This window comes from Ictidomys tridecemlineatus, unplaced genomic scaffold (genome assembly GCF_052094955.1).
Source record: "Ictidomys tridecemlineatus isolate mIctTri1 unplaced genomic scaffold, mIctTri1.hap1 Scaffold_45, whole genome shotgun sequence".
Classification (NCBI taxonomy): Eukaryota; Metazoa; Chordata; class Mammalia; order Rodentia; family Sciuridae; genus Ictidomys; species Ictidomys tridecemlineatus.
Window position 1 is genome coordinate 878,828 of NW_027522913.1, and position 25,728 is coordinate 904,555.

The 25,728-nt window shown below is 41.6% G+C and overlaps 1 long non-coding RNA gene and 1 pseudogene across 1 annotated transcript; one reads left to right on the forward strand and one right to left on the reverse strand.

The window, feature by feature from the left end:
* Positions 1–3,176: 3,176 nt before the first annotated feature.
* On the reverse strand, positions 3,177–3,804 carry LOC144373620 (uncharacterized). The gene is made up of 2 exons (XR_013433222.1): positions 3,611–3,804; positions 3,177–3,338 (listed from the first exon to the last, which is right to left on the reverse strand). It is a non-coding gene; the product is annotated as an uncharacterized LOC144373620 (long non-coding RNA).
* A 16,506-nt stretch (positions 3,805–20,310) lies between these two features.
* LOC144373633 (neuronal acetylcholine receptor subunit alpha-2 pseudogene) lies at positions 20,311–21,228 on the forward strand (annotated as a pseudogene).
* Positions 21,229–25,728: the final 4,500 nt, after the last annotated feature.

A 25,728-nucleotide genomic window follows, 5' to 3' on the forward strand; every position in this document is an offset into this window, starting at 1 on the left:
TTGGATGAAATGATACATCCTATGATGTATCATTTCTGAAAAAAAAGGAATTTAACAATTTTGAATGAAAATTTACATCAAAATACACATCATGTCCCATATGAACATACTTTCATTGATGTTCGAATGGATAACTTACTGTAGAAATATAAGGGTTAGTACTCAATCTTCACTGAAGTTCATTTTGAGTATTCAGAAATGAATATGTAAGTCAAGAAAATGAATATGTCTGAGAAATATCTTGTGAAAAGTTGCTTGTAAATCCACACAGATGGACATGGAAGAATCAAGGTAATATAAGTGTTTGACACATATATTTCATGTTTGCAAATCCATAGTATATATTTAATATATTAAAATGCAAGAGTACCTATGCCAATCGAAATTCCTAAGTGGATATATGTCCTTCACATATGTTCCCAAAATATTTATTTTCCTCTACATTGTTTCATGTATAAACTTGTTGAAGTATAAGCTCACCACAGCTTGAATTTTCAGTTACCTCAGTTTACTGGGGGTAGTGATCTCTTCATGAAATTTGTATTTTCCAAAGTCAGAGTACTCTCAAGAATATACCTGTGATGGCAGTAGGATTATATATGTGTATATAAAAATATACATTGTGACCAAGGTGACAGAGACAGGGAGTCAGGAAGTTACATATTTGTTAATTTTGAAAATTCATGGAGAAACAAAAGGAGAAAAATGTGTGAGAGGTTTTATAATATGTATCTCTGATGAATCAAAAGGCAAGTCCAAGTGTACACCGTGCCTCCTATCAAATGCCTCTACTTCTAGTCCTTTAGGAGTATTTTTATCGATGTTACGGTAAGGAGTCAGAGTCTAGTAGGTTATGGGTTAGTGTCAGAGATTCGATATTTCAAATGGCAAAATGGAAAATGGGTCTAATATATATGCGAACACATACCACATAAAAATCTTCCACTGTCATTCACCACAATGCCTTGACATTACTATCACCCCAAATAAGACACAATGAGAGGAGAAGAGGAAACAAATCTGTGAATATATATCTGGAATTAGAAATTCTGAGGAGCTCACAAACTTGGTTGTGGCAGAAGAGATCCCAAAAGTAGGGGGCAGGGTAAACAAACCACAAACATGGAACTTTGCTGGCCTAATGACTTCTTGACTATCTGCCTCTGACATTTGTGTCTTAGAAATATAGCTTTGTGCTTTAGCTTCCTTTGCAGTGAGACCAGGAAAGCTTGGTCTCAGTCTGTGTGAACAGGAGGACATGGTTTCATATTTTCCAATACCAGTAGGAGGCAGCTGAGCTGAATCTTCTCTTTGTAGGTAACTGTGGCCATGGGGTATGAATGTCTCCCTGGGTGGATTGTGAAGCCTTTGGCTCACCCTCCAGTTTTAATGGCATTTCTTGCAGCTTCTCTGGATAACTGGTGCGTTTTTTTTTTTTTTTTTGAAATACATAAAGGTCAACCGGGACACGGTGCCGGAGGGAGCTTTATCACGTGGGGTCGTTCAGGGTCTGAAGGAAAATACACAAACTGGGCTGCTACCCCATATATCTTTCCCCCTTGAGCATAGCAACTTGATTCTGAGCATCACACCAAATCCTCTCCCCACAACAACATGCCTTTTTATTTTAGGGTCTGATGGATGCACCTTGTCAGTCACATGTCATTTGAAGCCAATGACAGAAGCACAGGGGCCCACCACTGATGTTGGTCACACACATGCACACCATTACTCCAGGCCCAGTTCCCTCCTGGCTCCTACTCACTGGCCTCTCGGTTCTTCTCCATGGTCAGGAATTTCACTCAGTCAAAAATGGCACTCCCTGGTTCAGTCATGATGAGCAACAGGAGATCTAAATGTTCTCCAGGGATTTCTGGTCATGGGATTCTCAAAAACTTCACGGTATTGCCCTAGCCATATTTCAAGAATGAAGAAGTTGGCACTGTTTGTTTTGATTCATTCAGGAGCCATTAAGTGTTGAGGAATCTTTGTTCAGTAAAAGCTCTGGAGATCGCATGCAGGCAAGGCTTTTCAAGGAGTGGCGAAAGGTCACAGGAATCCAGGCCCATTGGGGTCTCAAATATGAGGTTCATGTGAGTTTTGGCTCTCAACTAGAGCTGAAAAGGCTTTAACAGCAAAATCATGTAAAATCCTGGCTGAGATTTCCAGTGGTCTGGAGAAAGCCACCCTCGGCCTAGATCTCAGTTTCCAAAGGCTCTTCTAATGCCTGACCTTGGAAAATCCCAACACAATTCATGGCAAGAGTTCACTGAGATCAATTCCAGAACTCAGTCTCTAATGGCATCACACCAGAGTTCAAGTTGAGGTGGACCCAGTCATCTTTTCCAACCACCACACAAAAGTCCACTATTCTAACAAAAATGCCCCCACATGGCCCTTGTCTTCTTTCATATAGGCACTCATCATAACATTCTTGCTGGGGGTTTGCATAGGGGGAGCAGTCTAAGATGGTGTGCAAAGTAAGCTCTCATGCCCATCATATGCCAAATATCATGGTGACCTGGAAACCCTTCCTGAGAAACAGGATAGATAAAATGGGCCTCTACTTAATACTGCTCTGCTTCTCAAATTAGAGGCCTCCTGCCTGCCAGGGGTAGATTCTTTATGCGTACTGGACTCATAAAAAAAAAAAAAAACCAAACACCTGTGTGCTAGTTCCTGGAGGGCTTGCAACAACTCATTTGACCCACAGGATCCCTGTTCTTACTTCATAGAGGTCAGGAGCCTGACCAGAGGAAGGCAAGAGACTTCATCCAATATTACACTTCTTTTTCATGCTTTTAGATTTGGATGGACACATGGGATTTTTCTTAACTTTCCTTGGGTGCTTAGAATATACTTCACAGCCACACACAGGGCCAAGAGTCTGATTCAGACACAGCTTTTACAAAGCACTTTACCTAAAAGGCATAGATGAGGTCTCTTCATTTCCATTTGAAACTGTTTTCTGGAGGATTCCCAAAAAAGGGCCTGAAGGCAAACACCTTTCTGACATTCAGGGGAACAGAACAATAGGGAGCAAAGAAGCCTGGAGAAATGCTTTTCTTTAATTGAACACTGTGGCACTGACATTTCCTAATCATGCAACTTGGGTGGCTATCTATCCAAGCAGGGATTCTCCAGAGAGATCCTTACCAGTCATGTTAATTTTTGACTTTTCTGAGATGCTTGGCATTTTCTTCAGCAATCCAGTCCATGGCCGTGTCACAGAGCTTGATGGTGGTACACGTCTTGGACACAAAACCAGGAACCCTTCAGAGATTGGCCAAAATTCAGGAAGAATACAGGAACTTAGCATCTTGGTAGGTGTTGCCCATCTACAAGGCAAGGAGCAGTCCATTCATAAATTGGCCATGAGGAGTCCTGCAAAGATTTCCACTAGACAGGATACATTCACAGCTGCTTTCTTCTCTCTACTTTCTTTAACCACAAACCCAGTTGGATCCACTGACATTGAAAGACTCACTAGTTAACACTCCATTTCAAACCAACAACAACAACAACAACAAAAAGTTTTCACTCATGCTCTCAGAACATGAGACAAAATGACAAATTGAAAAACACACTCACTAAGACACACAAACCACACCTGTATTTGGTCTGCATCTATTCACTCTGTCCTCTGACTGGTGGTTGAAAATATTTTCCTTAGCAATTGCCTGTCCTGTCTCAGCTCTGGTCTCCTTGGCCATCTGTGTGTAGTTGTCAGGAGCCAGCAATGACCCAATACTTCTTTCTCAGGAAAGGCTCGTGTTCAGACCATTCAAGGCATTTGGCTATCCACACATCACTAGGTGCCAAGAAAAAATGACTCTGGCCTTGGTACAGACAAACAAGTGAGCCCACTGGGACTGGAACTGCCTGTGGGTGCCTTGCCTCCTGGATCCCATGTTCAGAGAGTTCCATCACCAAGGAAGTGAGGTGAGGTCACTTCCTTCAGGTAAGTGAATTAGGTCACTGCCTTGGCAACCAGTTTTTCCTAGCAGTTGTTTCCAAGGGTCCCATGAGATGGAGGCTGCCCCACCTTCCTGGGACACTTTCCCAAGACATCAAGGTCTATATACCCTAGGAGCCCGGGATCAGCAACCCACACAATCCTGATTGTGTCCATCTTCTCTGCATTGAGAAGAGGGAGGCTGATTAAGCCACATCTCTTCATCTTGACTGGGTTTTTGGCCATGGAAGATGACTTTACTCCTCACAGGTCCTACCTAGCTGCCTACATTTGCTCCAGGGATCATTTCTGCATCTACCTTTGAGCTTCTCAGCAGCTGTAGGATTCCCTACATACCTGCATGGCAAGATCAACTCAGGACCTGCTGCTATGTAAAAATAGATGGAGGGAACAGAGTATGGTTAAGGGTCATTTGAAGTTCGATTTGGGTTAGGAGTCATTCTGCTGGATGAATACGGGTATTGGGCAACTGGGATATTTATAGAATGTAAGGTGAAATGTAAGTATGAAAATAGAAACCGAGGTAAGATCTGAAGCACACAAGGGTGTTGGGCCCTTGACTTGCACACATAGTTTGATTTATGTTCTGTAGAAGTGAATCCTCTTATTTTTCACTGAACTTGGTAAAAGAACTGAATTACCTTTAAGGAAAATAGTAGGTTGCACATGGTGCCACGTGCCTTTATTCCCAGCAGCTTGGGAGGGTGAGGCAGGATAATCATAAATTTAGAGCCAGTCTCTGCAACTTATCAGTGAGACACTAAGCAAATCAATGAGATTTTGTCTCTAAATAAAATATAAAAAGAGCTGGTAATGTAGCTCAGTGGTGGTTTAATATCTCTGATTTAAACACACAGTACAATAAATAAATAAATAAATAAATAAATAAATAAATAGGCTCAACACATTGATCCTATGCTTTATTTTTCAAGAAGCAATTTATTTGCACCTTTTCTGGATTAACTGGACAGGATATGACACATTCTTCTTCAAACTATTATGTGCAGGAGAAATGCAGTTTCAAAATAGTGTTCATAACAGGAACACAAGCTACACTGAAGGGGAGACTTTTGTGACCCTGTTACAGACCAGATTCTGGAACTCAGGGAAATAAAGATAATTTCTACTTACCATAAATTCTGCAAGATTTTATTCTTAAGAATGCAGTTAAAAATCACAAACATGTGGTTAATTAACCTAAAGTTGTCATGGCAGTGGATACTTGAGAGTTTGATGTTATCCTGCTGTCAGTCCAAAGTCAAGAAGTGTATCTGGGAAGGTCTCTTTGGAATCTTTTTTTTTAGATCTCCAATAAAACTGGAGTGCAAGAGAGCCATGCTATTCTCCTTATAGAGAGCACACATTCTCTCTCTTCAAAGTGTCAACTTTTTTCTTCTTTACATCACTTCTAATAAACTCATTGTATCTGTTTTTCTCTCATGTGAAATGATCACAAAGAGAGAGCAAAAATCTTTAAACTTCCATTGAGTTCTTGAAGAAAAATTAGACATATTGCATCCATTTTAAATATAGCATAAAAATAATTGATTAGGTGAAAAATGAATGTTGACATTAAAAATGTGAACAGAGCTGAATGCAGTGGTGCAATCCTATAATCCCAGGGTCCTGGAAGACTGAAGCAGGAGGATCATGAGTTGAATTCCAGATTCAACAAGGGAGAAGCACTAAGCAAATTAGTGAAACTCTTTCTTTAAATAAAATACAAAATATTGTTCTGGATTTGGCTCAGGGGTGAGTGAGCCAATTATTTTTAGAATGACTTATTATCCAGTGACAATTAATTGACTCACTATAGGCTGGATGTCAAGATTTAATCACAAGTTGCACAGAAGTCATATGGAAAATAGATGGTTTCTTATAGTATGATGAAGGTGTTCCCTCTATCTAACAGGGTCACACCATGGGGGATGCTATGCAGGGATGCACCATCTGGAAACTGGAACCATGGGAAGGTTAAGTTTTGTTTATGATACTCATGATATGGATAATAGGGTACATATCAATCAATAATAAAAGTATGTGTGCCTGAAATTTCAGGAAAATTCCCAGAATGAGACTAAGGATACAATTAAGACATATCTGGAGATGTGTTTTGATATATCTCAGGATACAAATGACAGTGTTATTCATCAAGAAATTTACAAAGAAAAGAATGCAAATCAAGGTTTTTGAGAAAAGGTCAAAAATTTACACTAAGCCCCACATTCTAAAGCTACAACCTGTGCAACATACATTTCCTCCAATAACAGACCCTCTTTGACTTACACAAGAATTTATGATAAAAATGGGAAACACATAGTTAATTTTAATGGCAAATGGGTTGAGGCGAAGAGCCTGCTCTTTTGTTAAAGATTACAAAGACATAAGAATTGTTGTACTTTGATCAAGGATCAAAGAAACTGTTTAAGAAAGCAGTTTAATAGGTCATATGAAAAAAGGAAATTACCTTGGAAATTAGAAGTAGAATAATATAAAATTTACATACATATATTTTAGAGGCACTTCAGAGTAGTAGGCTTTTAAGTAATAGGATTTAACTATTTTAAGTGGGCTTTATTAAGACTTTAAAAGTAAGAAAGCTTACCAATAATCATAGGTATGCTTTAAAGATTAATGATATAATTATAAGTATGTTATAAGTTAAAACTTAATAATAGGTCAAGATACATGTAGTCCAATTGTGTAGTCTAGTGATTGAGGTGAAAATGTAAAAGCTTAATCATAATTGGAAAAATGTTATGAAAATATTTTAAATAATATACTCAATATCTTAGGTAATTAAAATATGTCTGAAAAGATTGTAACTTTTTAAAATTATGTAAATAAAAAAGTTTTGAGCTTTGAAGCTCTCCATCAACTACATGAAAAAACACCTATAAAAAAGGTATAAAATAAAAAAAGGTATAAAATTTTAAAAAGGTATAAAAATAGGGCAGTAGACACTTCTGAAGGCTGCTTATAACTTCCCACTATAATCCTGTCTCCTCTTCTTTCACCTAAGCCACTCATCCTTCAGGACCCCTGGATCTCTGCTATGGCTTCACCCTGGAAATAGAGCTTTAATTTTTTAATGTAAATTTAAAGTTGACTCTCTTGATGGACTCTATTGAACTATAGGAAAAAATCCATCTGTATCTATATCTATATCTATGCCTGTAATTTGTGCTCATATTCTCATAGTACCCCATACCAAAGGGGAGAAAGACAGCAAAATCTTACCATTAGGCTCAAGGCAAAATTGCAAATAAGTTTGTTTTTTTTATCACTTATACTCCATAGTCTGGGATACTGACAAATCTAGATGGCATCATCCATCTTTTTTATTCATTTTAATGTTAATACTAGAAACATTGAATTTTATTTGTGCCTAATTTTTTTATGGAAGTATGGACATTGCAGCATCAGGAAATTACTTATGAGTAGAAATCTCAAGATGTTTTCTCATAATAACAGAGAATAGAAATATTAAATGTAATTTAAAAATTTTGATAATTCTTTTTTATATGAATATATATACATATGTATTAATAAATTGATTTAAACTTATATACAATTTAAATGAACTTCTGTCTGGGCTGGGTCTATGTATTGGGTGAAAACACTGCCATGATATGATTCCATCCTGATACACTTAATGTCATCCACAGCAAAATAAATAAATAAATAAATAAATAAATAAATAAATAAATAAATAAATAAACAAATAAATAAAATAAGATTCCAGGGCTGTGGAGCATTATTGTAATATCAGTTGAAAATCAGTCTCAGGAGATTTAGAGACCCTGTCCCAGGAATCTGTCTGTCTATGTTTCTATCTATCCATCAATCCATCCATCAATCTGTGGTCATAGGGCACTGTAGTGAGTATCCATGGATCTGATCCCCAGTGTTTTTTGTTTTTTGTTTTCCTACTGGGGATTTTACTCAGTGTCACATGATCACTGAGCCACACCCCAGCCATATTTGTATTTTATTTAGAGAGAGTATCTCACCAAATTTCTTGGTTTTTAACCATTGCTAAAGCTGGCGTTGAATTCACAATCCTCCTTCCTCAGTCTCTCCAGTTGCTGGGATTACAGGCATGCACCACTGCACATAGTTGATCCCCAGTCTTTTATCTACAAAAAAAGAGCAGCCAAGAACCTGTATTTCTGACATTATTTGTTTCTGGGTTGGATCCAATTTAGTGTCACTCAAACAGTTGGCCTACTAGGCTCTGTTTGAAGGAAGTGCCTGAAGCCCTTTCCAATCTGTCTCTTAGGTGAGAACTCTCCAATCTGCACACAGCCAGTGATGAGGGGGCGGGCTTGCACAATCTTCTGTGACTTTTGTTTCTGGAGCCATTTCTATACTTCCAGTCCTAGATCAGGAGCCCCAGGTTTCTACACTACACAGGAGCTGAAAAAAATATGAGGTGGGGAGGGAACAAGCATACTGAAAGCCAGGAAATGGTAAGTGTGTGTTTGTATTTTCAGACTGGGTAGGTAGGCTACTTGAAGCCACTGGGACTGGCAATGGCAGAAAACAAAATTAGTAGCCAAGGACTCCTCAGAGTTCTCTCCAGAGTCTGGTGGCCAGAAGGTGTCTCTGTTGCAATTCAGGCTTCAGTTTGCACTGACTAGTCTAGTGGAGCTTAGATCCGCATTTGAGAACCACTAGTATGGCTGTGGGACACAGGCTGGCTGTGGGCTCTGAGAAAGAGAGGGAGTGTCGGGACTAGGTGTGTAGCCCCAGGCGCTCCATTCCACCTGTTCCTGCTGAAAAGCATGCATTTCCCTCTCCCCAGCCCTGTCCTGCCACAGCCTGTGCTATGTCTCACCCAGTATATGCATGGCCACCACCACCCAGAAGCAGACAACATTCCTGGGGAGCCCAACACCTCAGGCAACACCGTTGCCCACGTTGCTCTCTGCTACTCCAGGTCCTGGCACAGGAAGGGTGGCAGGCTGCAGACTGACTTGCGACATGAGGCCCACATGAAGGTCACCACACCAGCTGCTTTTTGTGACACTTGCTGATAAATGAATGGAAATGGAAAGCAACCAGATTCATAAGGTGAAAGGTTAAATGCTTCTCTCATATGGGGAAGCTAGAGTGAAATAGGCTGATCAAAGCAGAGGAAAGCCTGTGATAGTGGATGGGCCATCAGTGGAGTGGAAAAAGATTGTCAGAGGAAGGAGGAGCGATAGAGAAAGGGAGGCATTGTGGAATGAAATGGACTGAATTATATTTATATATGAATATACAACAGTGAATTTCAACTTTATGTACATAAATAAAACACCAGTTTGAAAACTAATAAATTAATAAACAGAAGACCAGTAGAGGAAGGAGAGAGAAAGGGAATACTATGTCGTTTCACCATACAATAGCATTTGGCTTTCTCCCTTCTGTTTTAACATTTGGTATTTCATAGCTCTTTATAGCAGCTCCCATTCAAGAAATATCCACCATGTCCTAGCCACAGTGATACAGTCTTCATTAGATACCTCTATAACCTTATTAGGCAAGACTTTTTCTCATATGCATTTTACAGATAAAGAAACTGTCTCTTCTAGTTTACATGTGAAAGCGCAGGAAAATCAGGACCCTGCGCTTTCACATGTAATCTAGAAGAGACAGTTGTGGATTTTGTAGAATTCATCTACCTGTGATCTTTTCAATATTCCCTTTGCTATACAATCTATATAACCAAATATATGTCCACCAGTTTATACAGTCTCATACAGTTGGATACTTTGTTGCCCCCGATATCTCTGATTGTGAATAATATTGATAAAGGTAGGACTATTACTGTTTTCCCAAAGTTTTCCTTAGAAATGGAATTTCTAGTCAAAAAACAAATACTTAATATGATTTAGCATGTCCTATGTATGCATGAATTAGCAATAACCATACCTATTTTAGTTACTGTTCTAATTCCCCATTCCTGCAAAGCATTGTTTTCTTCCAAGAGAATATCATATTCATTTATGCTACCAGCTGAGATTAAGAATGCTCATCCCCCAGTGCTTTCCCCAACCCCATCAAAGTTCAGGTTCATATTTTCTTACTTTTTCTCCTCTGTGAAAACTATCAATTATTTATTCTAAAGAATATTCTGACACATTTTGAAGACCTAAGTGGCAGCACTTGACTTTCCTTCCCACATACACTTTTATTTTGTGTACTTAGGTAAAACTAAATGTGTCTACTTTTCTCAACATTGTGGGCAAAATTTGTTAAGTAGTTTTCCATCTGCCAGGTTCAATGTTTGATGCATTTGTGGCAATCAGATGTACAGTGCAACCTACTGTATGTATGTGTTTCCTGTTTTGTTGACACAAAAGAAGAAAACTAATATTACAGAGTGAACTCCCAATGTTTGGGGAGGGGGAGATGAACAGTCACCCATCTCCTCTCTATTCTCCTCTCGCACTATGACAAGGAAGATTTTTCTGGCTTCCCACCCTCCTTCCAAAACAGCCATGTTTCTGAATAATTATGAGGAGGTGCCAAAACATAGTATATACACACCCATTTCTTTTGATTAGGAGAGAGGTGAGTGTGAGATAGAATGTGGGAAGGGTTGGATCCTGGAAAACTCGTCAGTCTAATAGCTACTTTTCACCACAAGGGTGGTTTGTAGTGCTTAAGAAATGCAGATTATGTCAGATACAATTGCAGATAGGAAAGTGTCTATTAGACCATAGTAGAGAAAGGTTTCCTGGGGGAGGGTAGGTGGAACAGTGATGGTGATTTTGCATCCTTGGGCAGCACAGGAAGATCAGGACCCTGCGCTTCCACAAGGGCATTATTTCTCCACAGAAAGTGACAGCCAAAAACAATTACTTAAATGCATATTGATGTCAGTTTCTTTGCCATGATTTGAATGGTAATAGGATGGTAGAGGATTGGTGAATCACAAAGAGTAGAAAAGTGAAAACCAAGAAGAGAGTCCAGGATCTGTTTCTGTATTGCGGGTCAGTGAGGGAGAATCTGTGGAGCAGTTTTAGGAGTCAAGGATGATTGTCAGAAGAAAAGGGAAAAAATATATTACTTTTTAATGCCACAGATTGTTTGTCTCTTAACCTAGAGATAAAAATTTCATTCCTCTCTGATAATACTCATCCAACACTGAATTTTTTCTTGTCATTCCCTTTTATAACTTAAGCTTGTCACAATTCAATTCAGCTCAGCTTGTCACACCTGCCCAGAGTGACTCTTGCCATCATTTCAAGAGCTCCTTTAGAAAGAATCATTCCCAATCCCCCAAACCCTTTATTTATTGTGATAACTTGCACTGGGCCCATTTTCAGGAACTCTCTTGATATGTTCAATGGACCTAATGGCTATGTTCCTGCTCCCAGAGCTGGTTATTTCCAAGACTTCCACTCTCCACATCCTAATTCTGGGCAGTAAGCTTTGATGTGCATATGGCCTCATGTTTGAGAGGTTGTTTTTCAAGGTAATTTATTGTGCACCCATATGCAATGACTTACTGTACACCTGGCACCATACTAGCCTACTTAGTGGATAACAAAGCCAAAAGAGTCCCTGGCTTTTTTCCCCACAATATTTCTATAATTACTACACAAATATAAGTAAAAACTTGTTTCTGTCAGTAGAAAATTTATTAGAGGAAGGTCCTTCTTGAATTAGATTCTAAAAAGCAGACACAGATCAGTATTGTAGGTCTGGAAGTATGCTCCATTCATGTTAATTAATTATGGTTAGTATATCCATCATGAATACGTTGGAACTGGAAAACCTTACTACATATCTGTTTAGATACAGCCGTCCACATCATCAGACATGGAGAATCTTGCCCTCATCTCCTTTCCCTGATATTCCCACTGTTGAATATCTATAGAAAGTCTATTGCTAGAACCACATTTATTTTCCCCTTAAGTACTGTAACACTAAGTGCCCTTCATACTTCCAATTTCTCAACTTTCCAATTAATACCCTTGACACAGTGCATTTCAATTTTACAAGGAGCTTCAGGCAAGCTTGTGCAGTACTCAGAAACTCACTAGTTGCCTGTCACCTACAAATTAAGAGCAAACATTGACAAAATTATGTTTAAGATCTTAGGTTTTTCCTATGTCTTTACCAAGCAGCTTGTTTTCTCTAGTCCAATAATCTGCAACTATTCAACCAGTCCTAACTTTTGCTCACACTGTTATAGCTATTGGAATATAATTCTCACTTCTTATTATCCTACGTCCTAACCCTTATTCCAAAATAGTTTCTGCATTACTTCCATCTTTCTTTAATTATGTCTTCTATTTTATATTCCATTTAAATTATATATAACAATTAAATGAGATTCCCATTTTATTTATATGTAGCCATTTTTCCTCTCCCTGAAGAATGGGGATGCAGAGCAAAGGCCAGGATTATTTACCAGACAGGACATGATCCTGCCCGAGAAATTTGATTCATATCATTTGTTAGTGTACATAGAACTCTAGGTATCAAGTGAGTGTGCATCTGGTTTGCTTAAGATAGTCCTATTTTATACCTGTTGTTCTATATAATTGTTATTATCACCCACTTTTATTCTTAGAAGTGTCCTGTTTAGGGTAATAAATTAATTATATAACTACTATGTAAAGTAACAATGTCAAAGCAACTGTTAAAAGAAAAAAAAGTTGGGTGTGAGGTAGAGTATACCTGTAATCCCAGCAGCTGGGGAGGTTGAGACAGGAACTTCATGAGTTCAAAGCCAGCATCAGAAATAATTAGGCAATAAGCAACTCCGTGAGACCCTGTCTATAAATAAAATACAAAATAGGGCTGGGGATATGGCTCAGTGGTTGAGTGCCTCTGAGTTCTATCCCTGGTACAATACCCACTGCAAAGAAACCACTAATGTTTAACAAGAAAATAATGGGCATAAATTTCTGATCTGAAGATAGGCAAGCATTCCTTAAAAAGTACAAATATTCTTTAAAAGAAAGGGGAGACTTGTAAGCATTTCTAAATCAAAAGGCAATGAAAATCAAGTAAGGCAAAAGGTGAGAATATTCTGGATGCCACGGTGCATGCCTTTAACCACAGTGGCTCAGGATATATCTCCAGTCTGAAACCTTGCATGTATCTAACAGGAGAAACACTCAACAGATGTTCTTGGCAATGCTGCTGTCAAATCCACAATCTATATGTCACAAAACAGTGGGTAGGTGAAAGTGAACCAAAGAAAATACCCAGAGATACCATACAAGACATATGATTCATTGGAAAATGGTTGCAAGAAATCAGTAACTGCTCCAAGAAGAGCTCAGTTGTGACATAATGAAGAATAGCAACTCTGTCCCTTACTGCTTCACTGAGCTGTGCCTCCTTTCCTTCTTGGTGGCATCTTGTGCAGCAGATGAGTTATACCTACCCTTTGCACAGTACCTTTGATTCCATTTCTCTCTACCAAGAGGATATGATAGGCTTCAGAATCAGTGACATCTTAAGCCTTTGATTGCTTAGGTATCCTGTAAAACATCTTGAGGAGATTTTAGTATATTATATGAGATAGAATTGTAATTTTTTTCTTATTTTGGAAATGTTGCTCTGTTTTACCAGTTCCCAGGTGTATTTATTGAAGGCTGTTCCTTCTCCACTGATTGATAATTTTTTTGACAACCTGAGTGGTGCACTAAGATTCTAGGTATGCAAGGGTCTGTTTGGGGGGGCCTCTATTTGTTCCATTGGCTACTTAGGAACAGCTTGCCATCCAAGAATTATAGCTGGAGGCATCACTAGAACAAACTGAAAGCCCTTGATATGGACACCAGGTCCAGAGATATCCACTTCAGGGCAACTATATGTAAATGCAAGGGCTGCATAGGCTTGTAGGTGGAAAGCCATGCAGGAGTGCACAATGCAGAAATCTCCCATGACAGTCCAGAGGCCTGGCCTGGTGATAAGACTACAAGCACAGCAGCCATAGGCAGAACCCCTGGTTATCCAGGGGTTTGGACACCTATATCACATGGGCTTGCATTATCAGCGTTGCAGAGTTCAAGTTTTCCTTCACTGCCTTCTCTTAAGATGAATTAGAGCTCCTGTCCATGGATACTTGCTCTTTGCTCTTCAAATCCTGGAGAATCCTGCAAGTGGGATGAGGAGACAAAGGTTAGTGACTCTGGCAGTAGAAAGTGAATGGCACACCCAGGAAGGTTTTTCTCTTGAGACATCAAAAAAAAAAAAAAACCCTGCAAATTAGGGTCTTAACGGCTTCCCTCTATGTAGGACAGAGTATAAAGATGGGATAAATCAAACTGGGCACAGTGGCATGCCTGTTATCCTAGCAGCAGGGGAGGCCGAAGCAAGAGGATCACAAGTTCAAAGCTAAAGTCAACAACTTAGCGAGGCCCTGTTTCTAAATAAAATATAAAAAGGGCTGGGGTGTGGCTCAGTGATTAAGTGGCCCTGGGTTCAATTCCTAGTATCAAATTTACAAATAGGGGGAGGGAATACAAATGACCAGCTAACTGGAGATCAGTTGGGAAGGGAGAATTAAAAAGTAGACAAGAACCCTAAATTAGGATGAGGATGTTGCTCAGTGATAGAACATTTTCATAGCATAGATGAGGCAGTTTTTGAATCCCCAGCCACCCAACACACACACTAAAAGAAACTATTACATCAACCAATAAAGGATTGGCAAAGCCAGGTGTGGTTGTGCACACCTGTAATCCAAGGGGCTTGGGAGGCTGAGGAAGGAAGATCTCTATTTCAAAACATCCTCAGCAAAATCTAGGCACTAAGCAACTTATCTCTAAAAAAAAAAAAAAAACACAAAATAGTGCTGGGGATGTCTCAGTGGTCAAGTGCCCTGGAGTTCAATGCCTGATGCCACCCTCAAAAAAAAAAAAAAAAAAAAAGGGATCGACAAAGTTCAAAATACAGTGATATCAATACTCATTGCAAGTGTAGAACATCCTCCATAAAACAAATGTACAAAAATTGCTAGGCAGTTTCTCCAAAATTCAATGGGATGGAGAAGGACAGGATATCAAGACCAGAAAATCTAGAAAGATAAAATTGGCCACTTGAAAATTAAATGTCTGTTAGAAGGGGAAAAAAATCAAATGGATCATGTTTGTAATCAAAAGACAAACCACCAAATGTGTCCAATATATATTAGGAAGTTATGTAGAAAGTGCCTGCTAGTCAGTAGTAAGTAAATAATTCAACCACAAAACAGGAAAACAGCAACGACAAGCAGTCACAGAATATACCCTATAAATATATGTGTACAAAGAAAATTGCTTTTATAGTCTTTAACCTGACGATGGAGCATATATAAATAAAAATGATGGCATAATTATTTAGTCCTGCTTCTCCATCAGAGAACAGCACTCCATATGACACCAGCTTTATCTTCAAAAACATTTGTCTGTGTGTGAGTTTTTAATTTTTCTCATTTCCCTTTGCCCCTTGCTGAAACCTGCTAGTTTGGACACGCTGATAATGGCATTTTGCCACCTTCCTATTACTTGATACAGTATTAACTGAATCCTTTATTATGTAAAATCCATTAAAATTAACAAAGCAGCCCTTACCTTCAAGAAATCTGCAATCTAATAGAGGTAAATGATTACAAACCTCTAACTTGCAAAACATTATGAAAGTTAAATTGAGTGATACAAAGACTAAAGAATTTGTAAAATAATACATTGATTTTATATGGAGATATATCTCCATATTAAATATATACTCTCTCTATATATCTATATATCTAATATATATATATATTAGATATATATTACAATACTATGAGATAATCGGTTATCCACATTTTATACAAACGAAAACTGAAGCACAGAAGTATTTGAGAACTAGCTTTTTTATCTTGGAAAAGAAAAAAACAGCTAAAATTTAAAATGAGGTAGCATGTATCCAGAGCCTATATTTCTAACCAGTATTCTAAAACTACTCTAATTATAGCTTTAGAAAAAAGGAAGAATTTCAAAGTTGATAAAAGAATTTGGACCAGCAGTATGATCAAAAGAACAAAAGGAACAGAATGATATGAATAGAAAAAACTAAATAGTTCAGGTAAAAGATTATTAAAGTATGCACTTTAATAAGCACTTAGTTGATTCTCATACAGGTAAATCAGAGGGCACAATCTTCAGGAACCATGACAGAACAATATCCAACAATGTCTATATTCTAAGAAACAGGTGAAAGATCAATAACAGGAAAATTATAAAAAGGCCACTTGCTAAGAATGGGTAAGTAAAACCTTTGTGAAAGACATCAGTCCTCCCTACATATCTTTTTAAATTTAAAATAAGTTATTCTTATTCTTAACTCTTGTTAACTTTTAACTGATGAAACAAATTGCTTGGCATGAATCAAGACTCTGGGTTTGATCCCAGGAACAGGAATAATTGTAGGCAATGGCCCCTCACCCACACAAGACTACAGGTTAGACTGTCAGAACACTCATAACAACTATGTAACTAGGTAGCATAGTATATTAATTCCTCATATGAGTAACACAAGCTATACAACTTTTGGAACAATCATTATCAGTGAAAACATCTGAGAGGAACTTAAGCTAACTGGCCCTTGATTAATGGGGTAGTTCAAACTAGGAGAGGTGCGTGGTACATCAGGAAAGGGAACATTTTGCCTAAAATAAGAATGAATGGGCTTGGTTGCATATGACAGTGAAAAGGTAGGACTTTTATCAAATTGGAGACCTGCAATGATAACAGAAGCTGGTTAGGGAATAAATGATCTTCTACAATTTGAAACTTCAAAGTATGAACTTTCACTGGTAAATATAATAAAATAAACATGCTGTTATTTGCTAGAATACCAGTAAATCTCTGTCTCATGCCATTCACCACTATGGCCCCTTCAAACCACTCAAGTGCTTTTAGTCAAATCATGTAACAATGAATAATGGAAAATATGTGTCATTTAAAGGATACAGCATTGCTTACCTGTACTTAAAATGTCATCATGAGCCAGGCATGGAGGCACATGCCTGTAAATACCAGTAGTTCCCTAGAGGCTGAGGTAGGAGGATCACAAGTTAAAAGTCAGCCTCGTTAATTTAGTGAGCACTTAAGCAACTTGGCAAGATCCTATCTCAGAAAAAAAAAAGAAAAAGTGCTAGGGATGTGGTTCATTGGTTAAGCACCTCTGGGTTCAATCCTTAGTACTAAAAACAAGCAACAAAAGAAGGTCATCATACCGAGTTTCTGAAAATTCAAGTTTTACTTAGACATACACACACACACACACACACACACACACACACACACACACACACACCAACCACAGAATTCAGAAGGACACTCCTATGTTCCTGTGTGAAAGTCAATAAGATTGAAAAATAAAAATGCCAAGGCTCTATTTTAAACTATTCAATCAAAATCTTTAGGGAACAGTCAAGGAAATTCAAAAAAATAAACAAAAGTTTCTCAATAAAAGTTTATCAAGTTTGGGTAACATTTGATGTGATCAAATGTGGGATCTGAACCCCAGTTAGTACATTTCTCAATTATAATGCTAAAACAATGAAGGTTGAAGGTCAAGACAGTTCATGACATAAGTATGTCAATAGGACAGAAAGACTAAAGGTAGTCCTCATAGGTTATTAATATCATCTACTCGAACTTCAGATTGCCAATACTTGAGCTATTTCAATGATTTTACCATATCAGTGATGGATTTGAGCTGAGTTACATACCCATTCTGCAGCTCCTGTACCTAATGAGATCTGCTACTACTACAAAGTTCACTCACAGTTCACCATGCTTTTTTTCTTTAATTAACCAACCAGATTCTGAATTTATAACTGAATCAATTGACACTGCCAACTCTTTAAAAGAGAAAATGTATTCAGAGTAATATTTGATGTCTATTGGAAATAAGTTATTCAAGAGTTTGGGCTTTATTTAATCGCTTTAATTATATAATTTTTTGGGGGACAGGTATATTTATATAAATTTGGAATACTTTACCCATTGATGCAATAGTATATACAGGACTCAGTCTCAAAATGCTTGTAATCCAGTGGTGGGAAAAGCATAAAACTGTATAAATAATTAATGTAAAGCCAGCAATGTACTTTTATACCGAGATCTTTACCACCCTAGGTATCACTTATTTTCAATCATCTAATAACTACTGTACTATATAATCCACTTGATATGGGATTTTTATTTATCTTGTTTCATAGTCTCACAACCAGATACCAAGGAAGATATTAAGCAAATTGCCTACTTATAACAAAGTTAACTCTCTTAAATCTATTTTACTGTTAATCCAAAATGGCATCAAACCAGAAAATGGCACTGAATTCCCCCTTGTAGAGATCTAGGTTGAGGTAAATTTGACTTGTACTTAAATATGTTACAAATTATGAAAATATTTTTAAATTCCTAAGTTGAAGAGTGCCTCTATTCCTGATTTAACAACAAGAACACTGACACATCTGACTAAGGAAAAATTTTAACAATGGAAATGCCTGATTTTAAGTTCCATATATATCCTTTGCCTCATGATATGATGGATTATCAAGATAAGCATCCATATCATGATTGTATTAGGATGTTTATAAAGGCTCATGTTACATAGGTTTAAATCCATGTTTGCCTGACCCTGTTACCTTTGGTCCTGTTATGAGGCAGTACACCATGGAAGGAACCACATGGAGAGCAAAACTGTCACAAATGCTTGCCAGGAAGCAAAATGGAAGTAAGGTCCCCAAGTCTTAATATTCCCTTTAATGGTGTGCCTCCAATGACCTAAATCCCTTCTACTAAGTTCCACCTCATAAAATGTCATCCATGTTTACATCAATTACTTTTTTAATGTCTTGCAATTCAGACTCACCTAAATTCTGGGCAAGCCAAATCATTATTAATCTGACTGAAGAAAACCAAAATTTAAAAAATTTGAGAAAACTGAGTATAGAGAATGTGGTGACTTCAAAATTGTTTTTTACTGTGTACTAATCCCATCTGACTTATATGACATTTCAGTAGTAATCATGCAATTTATATGTCCAAAGTATCAGAGAATCACATTTCTAATTCTGGAGTTCAATGAGTGTCAAAATTAGAATAACAATATTAGGTTTATGTTACATACCTAATAAATACTTTATGCTTGATACACAATATCTCACTAATTCTAAAAATAAATTTATGAAAGTGTATATCCCAATTTTGTATACAAAGAAACTGAAATTTACATAATTATCTACTTCCTCAAAGTAACAAACCTGATAAAGGTAGATATTGGAATTAATACACTATTCTCTCTGAATTGGACTATATGCTCTAAGAAGAACTATATGCTCTCATGCCTATCCAAATACTAAAGTATAGATTTCTTATTTTAAAGAACTACTAGGGAGAGGAGTTATAATGTGGTCTCATTGTAGTAAGAAAATAAAAATTATAAAGCTTCGAGATATGCTTTCTCACAGAAATGGCATGTAGGGCACAGCATTTTAAATTGGGGCTAACATTAATATTTTAATATATTTTGTTTCATTTAATATAACAATAATGTCATTTGAACATGCAATCAATGTGAAAATTATTGATGTTTCACCTTCACTTCAATTCAGAATAGCCACAACTGTCTATTAGTGATTGTAATGGACAGTGAAGAAAAGAAGCAGTTACCTATATATGAAACTCTTTTTTTGTACTAGGGATTGAACCCAGGAGTGCCTCACAACAGAGCCACATCCACAGCCATTTTTATTTTTAACTTTGAGACAGGGTCTCACTAAATTGCTTAAGTTGCTGAGGGTGGCCTTGAACTGTGACCTTCAAACCTTCAAAATTAAAACTCTGCTGAAGACTCCCCATGAAGTGCTCCTGCCCAAGAGAGCCCAGTTGGTGGGGAGGGGTCTGGGGCAAGGAGTCCCTGATAGGCCCTGCAGTCCTGGGGTAAGCACCGCCCACCAGCAGGTTTGGATCAGGTGGCACACCCCCACCCCCACCCCATGCCAGGACCCAGCCACATCCTCCACGCCCCTTCCCCTCCCCCTGAACGGTGGCCTCCAAGGAGAGGCGGGGAACAGGGGCAGTGGGCCTGGTCTTCCCGAGCCTGCAAGCCATACCTACCATTACCTCTCTACCCCGCCACCACTCACCCAGGTACCTGGTCGGCCAGCCTCGACCCTGTTCTTCAGCCTCGGCTGCCGACCCCTCTCCGCAGTGCAGATGGGGAGTTTGCGGTGACCCACCTGACCACAGCGCACCTCTTCTCCATGGGCACTGTGCACTGGGTGCCCCCCCCCCATTTACAAGAGCTCCTGCAGCATCGACGTCACCTTCTTCCCCTTCGACTAGCAGAACTGTAAGATGATGTCTGGCTAATGGACCTATGACAAGGCCAAGATCGACCTGGAGCCTGAAGACTACTTGGAGAGTGGTGAGTGGGCCATCATCAATACCACAGGCACCTACAACAGCAAGAAGTATGACTGCTGCGCCAAGATCTACCCTGACGTCACCTACGCCTTTGTCCTCTGCCGGCTGCTGCTCTTCTACACCATCAATCACATCATCCCCTGCCTGCTCATCTCCTGCCTCACCATGCTGGACTTCTACCTGCCCTCCGACTGAGGCAAGAAGATCACGCTGTGCATTTCTGTGCTGCTCTAGCTGACTGCCGAGTACCTGCTCTTCACTATGATCTTCGTCACCCTCTCCATCGTCATCACCGTCTTCGTGCTCAACGTGCACCACAGCTCCCCCAGCACCCACAGCATGCCCCGCTGGGTGTGGGTGGCCCTGCTGGGACGTGTGCCCCGGTGGCTGCTGATGAACCGGCCTCCTTTGGAGCCACACGACTCCCCAGGCCTGAAACTCGGCCCATCTTGTTACTGGTTGGAAACCAACATGGACGCAGAGGAGAGAGAAGATGCAGAGGAGGAGGAGGAGGAAAAAGGCAGATGGGTGTGTGCAGGCCACCCAGCCCCCTCCATGGGTATTATCTATGGCTGCAGACGCCTGAACCCACAGGCCTCAGGGCCCAGGGCTGAGGCTCCCTCTGGGGAGCCTGAGATCTTGCTGTTGCCTTGCATACAGAAAGCCCTGGAAGGTGTGCACTATATTGCTGACCACCTGCGGTCTGAGGAGGTGAGTGAGATCTGGGTGAGGGCCTCCCCTGGGTGACCCTACCAGCTTACCAGGGAACCCTCCCACCTCAAGGTGGTAGCTAGACCAACCTGGTCCCCTCCCTGAGGGATGGCCTCACTCAGTAGTAGGGCAGGCACCACCCCTTGCTGCCTGTATGATCATGGGCAAGCCCCTTACTTGTCTGAGCCTCAGTTTCCTTATTTGGAAAATTGGGGTAACAATGATGAGGTTTATAGTCAGCTATGGGATAACTGGCAGGTAAGCTGAAGGGCTGTGTTTGGTGAGGTTGCCCATTCACACCCAGCTAGGCACTCTCCACTCCCTGCTTCTCCTTACATGAAACACCTGAGTTTTGTGTTTGAAGCTCCCCTCCAAGGCGTCCCCACATTTTTCCTTTTAGCTGGTTGGTGGGGTCTGTGCTTATCAGAGCCTTTTACAGGAGGATGAACCCAGATTTTCTAGGCCAGTCCTTGGCTCATGTCACCCCTGACTCTACCACCACCTCCCCACCTCTGGGACTTCTTAGTGGCCACAGTGAAATGGGGTGTTGTGGGTTCAGGAATCATCCTCCTCTTGGTCCACCCACACAGAAAATTTGAGCCCATTTCCACAGTCTCCTGAATTGCCTCGTACCAAACATCCAGATGTCACTGGCTATCATGAAGCGGTGGAAGTTAATGGATTCGGGGGACATGCATTTAATGGGGAGATGAGTCACAGAGGCTTGGGGTGGGCAAAGAAGTTTACAGGCGTTATTAAGGGAAGAAAGATCTAGAATTTTCCAGAAAAACAGCCTACTGTCCAGAGGCCCATGGTCTGGGCTGCACAATTGTAGGCTCTTTCTGGGATTTTGGTTTCAGGGACAAAGCAGGGGCCAGAAGTTCCCTCACCCTTGTAATACTTGTCATCCTCAATGTATCGAGAAAGGCCAAAGTCCCCCAGCTTCACACACTCCGGGGAGGCCACCAGGATGTTCCGGATGGTGATATCCCTAGAGAAGGATGTGGAAACCAGGGTAAGGCACTGCCTAGGACCCTGGGGCAGGTGGGAGAGCTGAAGGAAGGTTCCCAGCAGGTGAGTGCAGGAAGAGGTTGCATACAGGTAGCTTCCTGCAAGCTGAGCTCCAGCCTCCTAGAGGAGCTACTGGTACTGATGGCCTTGGTCCTGGCATGGCTCCACACCCCAAACCAGTGGGTCTGTTGGCTTCTTGCAGGCAGCTCTGCTCCCAAAAGTCTGCTTCCATTGTTAAAAAGCTGACTTGAAAGCATGCAGGCTTAAGTACCCCAAGGGGCCCAGCCCATCATTTCATCCCCTTAGCCTACAGCCACTGACAGGGTGTACCTGAAGCTCATGCTAAGACATGAGCTTCACAAGGACAAGGTTTGTCTGTTTTGGTTACAACTTTGTCCCAGAACCTAGAACAGTGCCTGGCACCCAGGAGGAGCTCCATAATACTCACTGAATGAATGGATACTTCGTGTGTGGCTTTGCATAGGGTCAGGCACAAGGCCACACAGGCCACGTCAGTGGTGGGGAAGCACCTGGTAAGTGCCCAGGTCATCTCCCGGGGCTATGTTCCCATGGCAGTAGCCTCCTCTCAGGGAATGGGAACAAGGCCAGGTGGGGAAGGGACAGTTCCACAGCCCCAGGAGCTGGGAAATGAGGGTGGTGCTGGGCCTCAACCTCAGGATCTCCAGGTGCTCTATTAGCCCAGATCCTTTTCCTGGACCCCTGGCAGATAAGTGGGCAGGCTGGAGGAGGTGGAGCTCTGAGAGGGTGGGAGGAGTTGTCCTGGCATTGCAAGGGACAGACAGAAGATCTCAGCTACAGTCAGACGCTGAGCTTTGGAGTTGCTCTGGAGCTACATCTAGTGACAGTTCTCTGAGGCCCACACAACTGTTTTGGCTTTTTACTGAGAAAACACTTTGTAGAGGTGCCCAAGCACTCTAAGCTGCTGGGCGCAGGCCCAGGCAGGGACTCCAGCACCTCCCTGTGGGACTCTGGCCCTGCTCCTCAGTTTCTTCTGGGGTCAGGGATGGGCTTGGCTTTCCTGCTGTCTCTGTGTACCCACCTGTGCACACAGCTGATGCTCTCCAGGTAGGCCATGGCTTTGCATATCTGCAGCGCATACAGGACGAGGGTGGGCACCTTCAGGGAGTTCTTATTTTGCTGTAGATAGTGGCCTAGCTGTGGGAAGGGAGGTGCCGTCAGGACCCCAGCATGGAGCCAGGGCTGTTGGCAGCCACTGACCTCCCTTTCCTCTGGGGGCAAACCCCAAGTCAGCAAGATGTTCTGGTAACTTCCTCTATCAACAGGGCCTCTGCTTCAGCAGAGTACGGAAGGCAGGAAACTGGGAGAAATGTTCTTTGCTCCCTTGGTGTCTCAGCTATCTTCAGGGTGCCTGGCCTGCTTCCTCCAGCTCACCTCCCCGAAGGAGTACAGTTCCATGATGATCCAGGTGGGCTCCTCTTTGATGATGCCAATCAGCTTCATGATGTGGGGGTAGTTGAGATTCTTCATGATCACTGAAGTGGGAGCAGGAGGTCACACAGGAGAGTAGGGTAAAGCAGGAGGAGAACCCTCCCCTCTCCTCTCCCTTAGAAGGCCAGGGAGTCTGGGTCCCACCCAGGTATGCCTACCTGCCTCGCTCATGTACTTCTCTTTATTGTCCAGGGTGCAGTCCTTCTTGCAGGTCTTGAAGCAAAACATTGATTTTCTCCCCTTTCTGCAACAAGATGGTTTAGGGAAACTTGGTCCAGCCTAGTGCTCAAAGGAAACCGTTCCCGCCCTGGCCTCAGCAGGGACTTCCCATGGACTTTGCCAACTGCTGAGGGGTGAGACGACCTGGCCTCTGCAGGACACACCACCCCTTCCTTTCTTCCATTTCTCTTCCCTTTCTCCTTCCCTTCCTCTTCTTCCCCTTTCTTCTGGACCAGGCTGGGTTAGAACCAGAATGGGGTTTGGAGATAAAAGAGCTCAAGCCCAGCTGTGCAGACCAAGATGCTGAGATGAGGGGCCGCGTGATCTGCCCTGGTTAGCAGGTGACCCCAGGCCTTCATGAAATGTGGGCTGGCTGGCTCTGTTCTCTCTACACTTGGCTTCAAACTGTGCTTCCTTCCTTCCCTGCCCACACCCCGGTGCTGCCCTCCCCAGGCTTGCTGAACATGGCCACAAAGGCGAAGCCTGTCCACCTAGAGGTGTCCCAGCTTGGTCCAACCTTTTGCCCTCTGTGTATTCCCCTACCAAAGCCTCACCCCCAGACAGGTGGACAAAGAGTCAGGAAGAGTCTGGGACTCACGAGATTTGTGTGGACCCCTTCATAGACCTCCCCAAAGAAGCCTTCTCCTAGAATACGGTTGAGTACCACATCCTCATGGGCAATGCTGTACTGTGGACCTGCACAGATGGAGAACACAGCCTCTGGGCACACAGACTAGCTGGCATCCGCTGGTGCCCCAGAACCCCATAACACCTCAGCCAAAATGCACAGGCTGGGCTGGGAAAGGGGATCTAGAATGTTCCACTGCCTCAGATCCATGGAGGACCCATCACCCCATTTCCTGGGTTCCAGGCCCATGTTCTTAGAACCCCCATATCCCACAGACATACAAAAACACACAATCCATCAAAGGAGGAGCTCATCTTTCAGCCCACAAGAGCCTGGGTTGGCTGCCACCTGAATACACTTGGGGCAAGAGGAAGGGAGGGCAGGAAGCTCCACAGTGGTGTCCCAGGAGTCCCCATCATGTCACTTCCCAGACCCCTGACTGGTCACCTTGGCGGGGTCCAGGACCTACCTCCCGGCCATCTCAAGGTCTCGTTGGGAATCTCTGCATAGATGTCTGACTCTGGAATGACAGGAGGATGCCCAGCACACAGGTGAGATGTCTCATCAGGCAAGGAACCTGCATGTGGCTCCCACCTGGAGCCCAGCGCAGCCAGATGTCAGGGTGCTGAAAGAGGGAAGCTGGGCAAGTCCGCGGCTCCTGTCTCAGGCTTTGGGGCAGCCACTGAGCCTGGGGTGTCTTGGCTCAAGTTTCTGTTTTCTTATCTAGGGCAAATCCATCTCCTTCAAACATACCTATTACCCATTTAACACCATTATGAACTGGGTGCTTGTGTCTCTAAGCCCTAACTCACAATTTTATGGTTTTAGGATATGCAACTTGGAGGGGCAATTAGATGAGGTCAGGGAGTGGAGCCCCCATTACAAGATTAGTGTCCTTATAAGAGGAGGAATGGCCACCAGAGTTCCTTCTCTCTGCACCACAGGAGCACACAGTGATAAGTCAGTCACCTGAATCTGCTGGTTCCTTGACCCTGGACTTGCCAGCCTCTGGAACTGTGAGAAATCAATGTCTGTCTGTAGTCATGTGGTCTGTGGATTTTGTTTGGGGCCACCTCTCATTACGACAAACTCAGTATGTGTACCGACTACTCAATATATGCTTGCTTAAACCTGGCGATATTTTAAAGCCAGCGCTGGGAAGAAATAGGAAAGGTTATTTTTTGTAACTTGGAGGGAATGGTCAGAAGAGCAGGCAGAGGGAGCAAACATGGGGAGGTGGGCACAGGCTGCGGACAGGGTGGGCAGGCTTACCTATGCTGCAGCTTTCTGAGAGG